Below are 13,069 nucleotides of genomic sequence, written 5' to 3' on the forward strand. Positions count from 1 at the left end.
ACACACACACACAGTAATAGGGATCAACAGAAAAAATGGTACCAATTACTGTCAGTATATGATCATCTCAAGACAAACATCCTACAATTAGAAAAATCAGAATTAATATGAAAAAAAAACATACATTTGTAGATTCATCCTTAAAGATTCCCTCTTCATATAACTTGCATTAGGTTCATATGTCTCCATGTGATGTATGAATTTATACATGTCAGCTAAAGTTGACTAAACCTTGGCAAAATAAGAAGGCAAATTAAGCGAGTTTAGTTGTGCCCACCCACCATGACATCCCTACATACTTCCAAAAGGACATCCCAGATTTCTGCTCTAAACGTCCTACTGTCCCATAATATCTAATTGGCCAATTCTCTCACCACTTTCTCAGGGAGATCAAATAGTGATAATGGTAATAATGGCATGTAGCCCAGTTGGAGCCTTCTAGCCTAAGTGCACTTACATGCATAGAAATAAGGCCTAATTACATCCTCCATTATTCAAGCTACTCTGGTGCCCATTGGCCACAGAAGCTGGAGTGGTTAGCTGTGTTGTATCCTGTTGTCCCATCACTACGCATCCAGCTCTCCAAGGATGCTGCCTGTAATGTCCAAACACTCTTATAATGAGGTCTAATGGCTGCGATGGCTGTACTGTACTGCTTCTGACTCAACCAGAATGGCTCAGGTAAAGGGTTTTAATGGCACTGGAGGGACAGTTGTGTGTTTACGGATGAGAGAGACGGCCCCGCTCGCTGCTTTGCTTATGTGCCTGAGCTTGAATGTCTAAACAGCAACTGAGACCGTTCAAAAGGTTACATCAGCAGCAGCAGCTGAGTCCCAGGACCCCAGGCCAGGATCCCTGAAGATCAGCTGTACTGTATGTGCGCACATGCATACTTATAGATAGTGTGTGCATGTGTGTGTATGTGTAGTCATTCCTAGGAGCTACCCAGCATTTTTTTGTTAATATTTTATTGGATTTTTTTTTATGTTTTATAAGCAAACAAGAGATGAAAGGGGGGGAAAAAACATGTTTGCTTAGATTTATGAGTCCAGTGCCTATTAGTGTGCATGCACATGAAGGTGTGTGTGTGTGTGTGTATGTGTGTGTGTATTTCATGGCTCTACACTCCCCAGAGCTCCTAACACCACGCTCTCTGCCCCACTAACCAAGGATGATTAATAAAGGGCATGGAGGAACGAGAGAGAGAGCGAGTGAGGGGAGAGAGACACAAAGAAACAGTGGGAGAGAGACGTAAAGAAAGATGGGGAGAAAATCGGCTCTGCATTTGGCTCCAGGCTCGACTCCCACGCGAGGCTGTTTTTGCTCTTTTAAAGCTCACAGGGAAGTAATAGGTGGCAAAGATGGCAAAATTCCTCATCACCCATATCCTCACTGTCATACTTACCATTCTGCCCTAGTTGTCCATGTTGTCTGTGCTCATGAATGTGGCATTCGGTCACAAGTAAATCTACATCCACTATAGATCAGTTCGGTTTGTAAAAAGGCCTCACAAAGCCCCCCCTGGCATCAGCATACAGATGGGGTTGTTGTATTGTATGATTACGTATTGTGCACGTCTGTGTGCTGTGTGTGTATACATTCCTGTGTGGTAGCCTCATGTTTAATTCACACCTCTTGCATAATTGAGTTGAGCGAGTGAATTTTCTCCACTCTGATGGAGGCAGTGGGCCTGGAGGATCAGCTGTTACCAGGAAGCCCGGGAAAGCTGCGATGACATGACGGCGGGCCGGCAGCGACGGACAGGCTCTCTGGGTCTACCAGATGTTCCTCTGTGCTCTTCCCAAGATCCTCTGTGCTCTTCCTGCCTTGCCCTCTGGAGCTGGTGGGCTTCCTGTGCCACCGCTGACAGCTGGGGCGGAGCTTGGAGGGAAGAGACGGAGAGTGCAGAGAGGCAAAGGCAAAAAAAAATGGGGATTTGAGGCAGAGATGGAGAGAGACAGGATGCAAGTCTCTATGGAGGCTATTATCTATCTCAGCCATTGATCGAAAAGGAATGTGCGCTGAAAGAGTTGCGCGCAGCACTTCACTTACTTTTCTACAGCTGCCTCTAGTGCATCATATATTCTCTAGGGGCTACCAAGAGGCTGCACTCGCATACGTATGTCCTCACGTATACCTTTTTTTTTTTATATATAGCTTTGAAATAAAGAAGCTCACACCAAGCCTACGCCAAGACTTCACAATGTAGCATGAGGTGGATGTGCCCATTTCCTGGGTATCTTTGATTAAGCTGGGAGATGCCTCTATTAAAAGCTCTGTGCTCGGTACAGGAATCTATTTCAGCCGGTACCCCCAGCTAAGGATTGGAAAAGATGCCTGATGAAAAGGTTCATGAATGGCATCCCAGAATTTCCTCTTCCGCTGTGTAGTTATTTTCTGCTCTGCCCCCTATATGTCTGTAGCTTCAATCGCTGTGCAATCAAAAAAAATACGTACAACCTGTAGCCATTTATTTGCAGCTGAATGGATGATGACTTTGACATCAGATGAATAATTTCACATCGCAGTACAGTGGAGCCAGTTGAACAAGCTTTCTTTAGTCTTTTACTAATATTAGCTGTGTGAATGTATGAAACACGTGTGTACAAGCCTCATCTTCCTTCTGCAGCTGTTTGTGTCTCAGTCAGGTAATTAATTGATGGAACACCTTTGTGGTGTGGTAAAACAGCATTATGATTGAGGATGATGTCATTATATCGTAAGTAATCTTAATGGATGGTAATTGTTGGTGTGATAATGTGGACATATTAAGTTAGCAGAATGGTTCTGTAAGCTACTGAGCTTTAGATACTAATTTGATTGTCTTTGAATACTGAAGACAAATTACATAATCGAGTTTGAACACAGCAGCGATGGATTCCGCTATTGATAATAATTTGTTGCTTACTCTAGATTACATTTTGAGTTTCAGTGGCTTCTCCTCAGACATCAGCATATTTTCCATTACCTGCTGATCATGCCAATAGAGAAGAATACAGAGTGACATGAGCCCCTAAGCCCCTGTATCAAACGGCAATAGTGAGTGTGGGTTAATCACATTAATGCACCTCTCATATCAGGAAGTGCCTCTCAATGGAATCATCCTCTTGACAGGCGATGCTTTGTCACTGCAAAGAGATTTGCAGTCGGCTGCAAAAAAAAAAAAAAAGAAAAAAAAAAAAAGGAGGGGTAAGGGATTGAGAGCGAGAGTGGGAATACAGCAGCCCAGAGAGCCCGGTCGAATAACTAGAGACATCTTTTCTCGCCTTAGAGATGTTTCTGACAATCAGCTGAATGAAGCAGGAGAGCCATCACGTACACCGCTGCTTAGTTCCTTTTGGCACAGAACTCATAACAAAGTAATTTAAAGCTGAATGAGTTATTTCTTAGTGAGTGTAAAGTGATTATGAGTGGGTTTTTTTTTTTTTAATGCCGTTTCATGAAGAAGTCAGCTATGTTTTGTTTTGCTAAGATGTGTTTAGGCTTGGGCACCGATCCTGCTGTTCTGCTATTAGACTGCTCATTCCTTTATGTAGATATGTTTGCACCTCTTTTATGATTTTAATTACCTTGTTGCATTGTATACATGTTACTGTATGTTGCCTACAACTGCCTTGATACCGCTTTCTGGGCCAGATCTCCCCTTTGGAAAAAACATTCGTAATCTCATTGGTGCCAACTGGCTAGATAAGAAGTGAATGGAGAAATAGACAGGTAGATAAATTGATTACTGCATACATAATAAACTGTAGGTGGTAGTGAATTCTCAAGTGTCTCATTAATAATTTGAAATGTGGGTAACACCGAATATAAAACCCAAACTTGGCAAAGCTCTGCTAGACACTTATATGAATGAAATATAAGCAGAATATTGCACCAGCGAAATTCTGCTGCACACACATCGCAAATGGATTATTTATTACAACACCACCGCTCCTGGACAAGCTTAAAGAACCATAGCAGTGTTTTTGCATGTTTCAGCCCGTTTAATACAAATACATATGCTCTGTATTACTGCCGACAATTTTTTAAAGCACAGTGTAGTGTTTTCGATTGCTAAATATGTGTTTCCTTCCTTCCGGGCTTCCGCTGTTTTCAGTTCATTTCAATACAGTATGAAAATCAGCCCAGCAGAAAGTTTCATTGAGGTAATCCATCACAGCGGATATATGTTTGCTTTTATTGTTGTCTCAGTTACATTATCATTGTGTGGCATTTCAGCAGAGATTTCCCACTTCCACACCTGCATTTCCACACGATTACAATGTGACATCAATAAAAGCAGACATGATGTTCACTCTGATCAAGTTTTAGGTCTCTATAATTTGATTTTCACACTGATATCAATAACTACCTGGAAATGAGCAACACAAATTGACATTGATGCGTTTGTAAAAAAAAAAAGTGGCATTAAACTTTGCTTTTTGCAGAGCTTCCATATCATACAATCTTCATTAGCGGATGGAGTTGGCATGGTTGTCATGGAGACGGATCTGTTGACTATTGGTACGGCCCTTTTAAAGCAGCATTTCCCAGCCAAGAGTACGTGTACCCCAGAGGGAACTTCTGTAGTTGCCGGGGGCTACGTGGAAAGATTGTGGAGTAGCTCAGCTAATTTGAGGAAAAATATATAATTTGTTTAAAAAACATATTCACATATTTCTGTATAGGAGGCAAATAAACATACAAATCGGATAACAAACTGGTGTGACACTAATCTTTAGTAGATTTTATTGTTACAATCACCAGTAGGTTAAACTACCAGGTATGATAAGGCGACTGCGAAGGACACACCTATCACCACATGCTGCCAATAAGAGTGTTAGCAAGAGACTAGACAAGGCTATAGTTAAAAATAATGAATAATTCATTGAAACATCAACTTTTATATAGTTATTAATAGTGTTAAATAGCATCCAGATTGAAATCCACTTAGAAGAACACATTTTGACCGTTTGTGTTGATGAAGGGCTACTTGAGCTCATCTAATTAAGTGCCGTTGGGGTACATCAAATAAAAAAAAAAAGGTTGTTAACCACTGCTTTAAAGCTTACTCCCAGCATGTGCTGATTATCTGATCGTTATAATATTTAACCCCGAGCGGTGTTCGAGATGAGAAGTGCAGCAGCAAACTCTTGATCACAAGCCCTCTTGTTTTGTTAACACGAGCAGGGCACTGGCATGTCACCACACTCATCAGCCAGTGTGGGTTGTTTGTGCTGCGAGGGGACACTTGAGGAAGACTTTCACGGTAAATGCAAGACGGTTGCCACGGCGGCAGAGTATGACAATTAGCAGGGGTGTCGTTCCATAGCTGAATATTGTCAACCTTCTCACCTCGTCTCATTTATGTCTTACTAACCTTCGCTGCTGCTTTCTCTCAGAGCTCTCTTCCCTTCACTCTTTGGATCAGAGAGATGTTGCTCTGTCAATAGTCTTTATCAGAGTAATGTTAATCTTCTTTTAAGAATATTAGTATCCAAGTCCTTGTGATGACTATGATGCAGTTTCCAGCATAATTTGAAGCCCTTCACCAGTAATTGATTTTAATGTGACATTGTCATTAGAAATGTGTGGTAATGATTATTATATTCATAACCATTAACGATATTTAAAGAGACTTTTGGACTCTAATAGGTGGAAATAGGGATTTGTCTGTTTTCCCTTTTTAGTTAATTTATTTCTTTGTAACCACGCTACGCTTCTTTGTATCTGTTTGGTCTTTCGCTATATCATCCTACAAAGTATTTTGTTGATATACAGCTTGTTTGTCCTCTGTGACTCTCATCAAGCGTCTCCCATATGTGCCTGAGGCAGCTGTCAGGCTTGTAGTGAAGTGATGCTGTCTTACTACACACACACACACACACATGCACGCACATACACAGAAATAGATCTAAAAGTACACTGTACAAAGTGTCCATCTTGACACATGATTTAAAATGAAACTAAGGCTTAAAATCATCATTTTTCCTAAAGACCTGCCTGACTGCTATATATCTTTTTAAAAAAAAACATGGATTCTTAGGAAATTTGGCAGCTAGATGGGGTGAAGAAATCGATTAATTTTTGGTGGTTGTGGAGGAGTTTCCAACATAACACGATTAACAAAGGTGAAGAAATCAGTTCTTTTTAACACGTGTGTGTGTGTGAATAGTATAGTTGAGGCTTTGCTCTCTAAGTGCTTAATGACTTTTACATTTCCCCATGCAGTTTAACTCATTTCAAATTGTTTTGCAAGAGAAAAAAAAACTTAAAATGGGGTAAACAAATGATCTCGATCTGCTTCAGAAACAGATCTTCCTGCTATTTTCAGCAAAGTAAGATATTAACACTAAATACCAGGGTTTATGACTTGTTTTTTGCAGTACAATACTGCACCAGTTTCCTAATAATGCTACTGCAAAGCATTCTAGTAGAGAGCCCATTCTCTTGTGCCACGCAGTGTGTTTGTGGGGGCTGAGGAGGGGGGGGGGGAGTCGGTGGGGGAAGGTGGGTGGAGGCGTAATGCGACTACAAAACAAACGAGCGTAAAGTTGCTCCCAACCCTACTCCAAGTCCTCAATAATTCATCTATACTAGAGCCACTGGTATGTGTGTGTGTATGTGCGTGCGTGCGCATGTGAGTGATAACTGATGGTATTAGAGTAAAGCAGTAAGCTTTAAAAAAAGCATAACATGACTCCCAGTCCCCAGCTCTCTCATCATTCCCACTTTAATCAAATTGGTGCTGCTCTACACACACACTCCACCAACACCTGCAATGATCACAATGTAAACAGCTTGCTTGATGACATGGTTTGAGGTTGGAATGATACATTTTGAGATTGATGATAAGAGTGTTTCATGATTGCTTGGTATAATGTAAAGTGTAGTTGTGAAACGTACGCACAGATTTGTTTCATGGATGTCGGTTAGGCTTACATTTAGTGTTGTGGGTGGGTAGAACCGCTCCTAAACCATGATTTCTAGATAATTTCAGTGCATTACAAACAAACCATTGTAAGAAATCATTAACGGTTTTTTGTCATACACAGTGTTTTTCCCTATAATCACATCAGTTACTGCTGCATTCTGCAAATAAGCAAGAAAAACAGTTGAGTGTAAATGGGTTTACCCTCCACTACATCCCTGTTTGGATTCGCTGAACTAGAAATCCTTCCTGGCATCTGTCCTGAGGCCACCAATAGGAAAAAGTGTTTTTAGTGTATAAAAAAAGAAAGAAAAAACCATATTGGAGCCTCTGTAAGAGTGCGAGTTGCATTGTAAACCTTAATTTTGGCCCCGGCATCATAAATTAATTTGTCACTGGGCGGCGTTGGGTCAGGACTCAGGACATATTACGGTGATCAAATACCCAGGGAGCTGAGAGTGGTGGACTCAGGTCATAGTGGCAGTGTTTAATGAGCAGTGTGTGTATTGGATCGAGAGAAGGGGGATGGAGAGGGGATGGTGGGGGGGCCGAGGGTGGGGGGGGGCATACCAGTACAAGCAAACAACATAATCTCTCCAACGCAAACCTACACTACATAGAAAAAGCCCATTATGGGAAGTTGCATCTTCAACATAGGAGAATTATCTCTCTAATTGCATTGTCTATAGTAGCTTACAATAGCATTGGTCATACAGCCATAAAGCATACAAATAGCATTTGGGTGTTTACAGTATGTACAATTTCCTCTGGGATATTTTTTTTTTTTTTTTTTTATCAGTGGGAGGTTCTGGGGATTTCAGTTCCTCGGTGCCTTCAGTCCCTGTTCCAATTAAAGACCCTGTTGTCATCTTAAATGCCTGTTAGTGTTCATACTGCCATATAATGACTGCTTCTAATCCTGGCTCGGTAAATATGTATTTATTATGGGGTTATAAAATAATTTTTTTGCAATTTTAGTTGGATATAGTGTTCTAACAGAGGAGTTAAATTTGCAGTTGGGGGTGGGTTTCACTGCTGACTGAATAGACGAGGAGTAATGGGTACTGAAAGTGGTTATTTTTTCTTTGACCTGCATCCTATTTGCCCTCATTACCCACTGTTCCCTCTGCCTGCATTGTGGGGAGCTCTGCTTCTCTCTGCCCATCACCACAGCTGCCTCTAGTCATTAATCTCTCTCTTTTTCTAAAATGTTTTATACACTAGCTGTCTATCAATTCAGTAAATGTCCAGAGATACTTTGGTGTACAGCTCCAGTACCTGATGGTTTCACAAAAAACAGATTTAGTCTTATCATTTTATCCCCTGGAAACAGAAAAGACCCCTAAATATGTAATCATCAAAAAAGGATCATAGCAGGAGCTCAAAAATCCCCAAAAGAAGTTTATGTGTGATATGTAGCTACAATCTGAAGATACAAGTGTTTATCCCACGTGTAATAATTCCAGCTCTTTTCCTGCTGTCTGCTTCCCAGAGTGCATCAGTCACCTCCTGTGAAACTGGATTTGGGGAGGGGGGGTATAAAGGGCCAGATGTGAGTCTGGCATGGGTCGTCTTTTGGTTGAGCATTGTCTCCGTCAGTGTCTGAGAGCAGATTGGAGGGGACGGCTGGTGAGGAGTCACTCCTCGGTCTGAGAGCCTTGTTTATTTTACCAGAGGCACAGAAGCCATACGGTGGCTGACTGACCCAGCGCTGTCATGAAGGACGTTATCTTTATGCAACAATGATTGCTACACGCCATAGCCCCCCACTCCCACCCCCCCTTCAGCTCCCTTCAGTGATTGCACACTTAGCCAGCATGTCACTTCCTACTTTCCTATTATCCAGATGTGCATTATCCTCCAACTGGTGTTTATCACCGCAAGATAGGGGCTCAGGTCACCTCTAGACAGCTCACAGGTAATGGGCCTTGACATCTGAATTAGTCTGCTCTTTCAAAGGGTGATTAGCAAGCAGCTTAGGATTCTGGGGGGATGTCGATAGGCAGACATAAACACAGGCAGGGTTGGTGGGCTGGGGGGTTGCTGTCTCTCAGAGGTTCATGATGGGAGGCTTGCCAGTAATACGCCTCATCATGAAGTGGTCACGGTGTGGTTTTGTAGATGACAGAGGGTGGGATGGAGGGGCTGACTGGGGCCAATGCGATTATGCGTTTGTACTGGTGATTTAGCCACTTGAAGTATATAATTTTCTTTAGTAGATACTGCAGTGTGAACAGCAAACCAAGCCACTGCCCTCATAAACTTTATGAATAGTGGAGCTTTCAGATTTTATACCAAAATCCTTTTCCCATCACTGTATCTTGGCTGTGTGACTGGCTGGCCCAGCTGTTACGCTCATCCCTTCCCCAGCTCTTTTATTATTCCTTGGCTGTGTGATTCGCTGTGTGCTTGTGGCGGCAGGGGAACGGCTGGCTTTGTAGAATCTTAATAGCGGTGAGCTAGCTCCAAGCTTTCCATTCGCCATTTGCTGCAGGCGTGTGACTGAATGCCAATGAGACATTAGGGTTGAGGCAGGATGGATCAGGCCAGGCCGAGGCAGGCAGGATCTGAGTGGCTGTAGAGCCCTTTACCAGGTGTGGAGCGTACATGTCTGCTCCTAGAGGCTGCACAGCAAGAGGCACTCTGTGTCCTAGGGTTATCTCAGCGCACCTAATTGTCAAGATGTGCCCTCGCTTGTACTTCTCTGTCAAGAGGAAGATAATCTAGATTCTGATTCAGTAATGATACAATGATAAATGGCATCGAAGCCGGGGACACAGCCCAAGCTAAATCTACACAGGTATTCTAGACAACCATATACGACCTCTTCTCTTCTCTTCTCTCCTCTCCTCTCCTCTCCTCTCCTCTCCTCTCCTCTCCTCTCCTCTCCTCTCCTCTCCTCTCCTCTTCTCTTCTCTTCTCTTCTCAGGACTTAAATGTAATTTTCACTTTTTCTTTTAGGTCGGACTGGGAAATAAAGTCTGATATTTTCCTTAATTTCCAGTGTATGATGATGTTTGCGTCCTTTCTATTGAAAATGCATCAATGTGATGTCTTGTTTAAGCCTTTTCTTGTAATAACACTGTTTATACTTTTATTCAGATATAATCTCCTCTCGTTTGATTGTCACCACAAATGATTTATTATTGCCTCTATATAATTTTATGGTGAGTGAATACAAAACACATCACTGAGGACAGCATTATAAAACGACACTAGTTATGCAAATAACATTTTATACCTCATATCATACATTGCCCAGCCTTTGTGCTTGGTTTCCATTGCAGTATAGTACATACCCGGTATCACTGCAAAGGCAAGGGATGACTGAAGTGTGGCTGTCTGTGTGTGTGTGTGTGTGTGTGTGTGTGTGTGTGTGTGTCTGTATGTGGATGTATGTGTTATGTCACATCTTGAACATAGAGCATCCTTAATTCTGAAGGTGACACCAACAGCACAGACTGTGAATGTCAACATTGGACCTGTTAATGTAACAAAAATGGAGAGCTGTAACACTTATTCTCTCCTGTCTAAGCACACGTGCGCACACACATACACACACACACACACAACACACACACACACACCAGCACATTAATCTGTCTCTTTCGCAGCATGCACATGGTTCTCCACATGACGCAGATGTTACTAACAGTGGGATGGAATGATGGGTGGATGCAGAAGCCCCAGTCACCCAGTCGCTGCTTAATCTGATTACAGACAGCTTCACACAGTCGTCCTGCCTGATGAAGGGAGGGCATCAGGGAGGGGACAGATGGACGAGCCATGGTTGTTAACAGCTGTGGTTAACTCTGTTGTGTAATATACAGTTGTGGTGTGCAGGAAGAGGAAGGCATATGATAGACTTTGCACTGCATTATATTGTAACCATACTATCAGCATCCATCCTGTGCTGACAGAGAGATCTGTCGGTCCATTCTCTTAATACTTTGAACCTCACATTACTTAACAACACTTCCCATAATAAGTAATTGACAGTAGCTGCTATGACCTGTAATGTTAACCTCTTTCATAGTGCACACAGTGAAGTAGGAAGAACTAAGTTTGTTTATACTACATTGCATAAAACACATGTTTCACCACTGATTTAAATACATAAAATCAAGAAGCAGAGTGGCTTGTGCTGATTAACATCACATTCATTATGCTTTTTAGCCTCTCTAGCCATCCACCATCCAAAATGTGTTTCACAGCAGCACGTAAGAGTAGCAGGAGTACCAGAGCTGAGTGGTGGCAGCTGGAGCTGGAGGAGCCCTCTGTCAGGTGTGTAGGCAACTACCACAGCTTGAGGTTGAGGCCAATGCAGGAGTGCCTTAAAGTGCAATGCCACCGACGGACGCTAGATGCTGGCTACAAAAAACACCAACTCCATCTGAGTCCCATTCAAAAAGCATCTACTTCTCTCCAGAAATACTGAGTCAATAATTGTTTTTCAATGAGTAATTATGGTCTCAACTGCTAATTTTTTCCCTGTAATTAGTGTGCTGTTGGTCATTTTGGAAATTATTGCTCCATTAATAAGATTTGAAGACTGGTTGATTGACAGTTGGCTCACCTGCTGCTCTCCAAGGCTCCGGGACTCGCACTGAGTTGGACTATTGTTGCAATATTTCTGTAAGTTTAATCTTACTTGATAATGATACCTGATGTGTTAGTTAGTTAATGTTAGCAGCACTCTGTGTTCCCAGTAAGCTAGTGTGAACTTTGGTCTGAAGTAGCGGGATGTGTTTCCACTTTCCAGGGGGCAGAGCTTATGAGATTTATTATCATTTAATTATTATCTGTTACATTTTTAAGATAAGATATATTTTATTGTCCCCTTAGGGAAATTTTTCTTGGAAACCATACTTGTGGTGCATCACAGAACATTTATCTCCTATACAATCATTCATACATAACAAAAACAACACGCACAAGACCAATGAAATCAATAAAGCCATGACAGCTTATAAATCCAGTAAAATAATATTGCACTAGTATTGCACATTGTACCAGTATATTGCACATTCAATATAAGACCAACGACAAATACTGCACATGCCAATACTCTGCTGCTCGTATACTATTTCATAAGCAAACCCGCCCTCCAACAGTACAATCATGTCTTCAGTTTGGCTTTAAATAGCTGCGTCAAACTTGTACTTGAAGCCAGAAGCAGGATTTCCTGTCCTGCTGTTGGCAGCTTGGGATCACATCAGCATCTCTTCCTCAAGGGTTTAGTCCTGGTTGAGATGCCAGGAATTACTGCTACACTCGATCAAATTAAAAATATTTGCTGCTCGTACTAATATGCATAATGTGAGTTGATGTCTTGGCTTTGTTCAGTCAGTGTTTGTGGGCTTGGCAATCGCAATAAGCTAACGTTACAAGGTTACTGGCTGTTTTATTTCTCTCGCAGATCTTGTGGGTGATGCCATTGCTGCTCACTAATTTCTGCTTTCTTGTGCTGCTGCTAGCTTTGTGCAATTAATTTGCATTGGTAGTAATTAATTCTGAATTAATTTTTTGTAGTGGCTTAGCTTTTTTTTTTCTTTTGTTATTTGATATGTGCATTATGATGCTTTGCTGTCATGCTGTTTAAGGAAGACATTTTTTCGAGTCTGTCTTTAAACAAATGTACAAACCCAAATGTACATTTAAAGTTATTGGTTGCTGTACTTTAACTCAGGTAGTGATGGAATATAAATCTCTATCTGTAATTGATTATTATGACTGTTGGATTGGCTGAATTGGTTTTAAAGCACGTTTCCTTCTGTCAAAGTTCAACCTTTCCTGCACTAATATCACTTACTAAAGAAAGCTAACTTAAAAAATCCTAGTGTGGTAGCTAATACTCATTTTCTCCTCTCTGGTGGCAGTTTTCAGGGTTAAGGTCAATTCCCTGCAGTCTATTTAAAATGCAGTGTTAAACTGTGATTCATTCATTCTTTATTAGTTCATCATGATGATAGGTTTTCTTGCTCAGTTGAGGGATTTGAAAGAAAATTTCTCTCTGTGAAGTTGTTCAGATTAAATTGAGGTGAGATTGCGATAATACTGCTCTGAAGTACTTTAGTTTAATTTGAGAAGATATCCCTGGACAACATCACTGCGGCTCTGAAAGTTGCATACTGAACTGCTGGTAGCAAAATAAAA

The 13,069-nt window shown here is 41.6% G+C and overlaps 1 protein-coding gene across 4 annotated transcripts in view; it reads left to right on the plus strand.

The window, feature by feature from the left end:
• The window catches only part of LOC121894358 (membrane-associated guanylate kinase, WW and PDZ domain-containing protein 3-like), a 127,370-nt gene that overhangs the window by 1,431 nt on the left and 112,870 nt on the right, over positions 1 to 13,069 (plus strand). The gene's annotated exons all lie outside the window — the stretch shown is intronic.

This window comes from Thunnus maccoyii, chromosome 3 (genome assembly GCF_910596095.1).
Source record: "Thunnus maccoyii chromosome 3, fThuMac1.1, whole genome shotgun sequence".
Taxonomy (NCBI): domain Eukaryota; kingdom Metazoa; phylum Chordata; class Actinopteri; order Scombriformes; family Scombridae; genus Thunnus; species Thunnus maccoyii.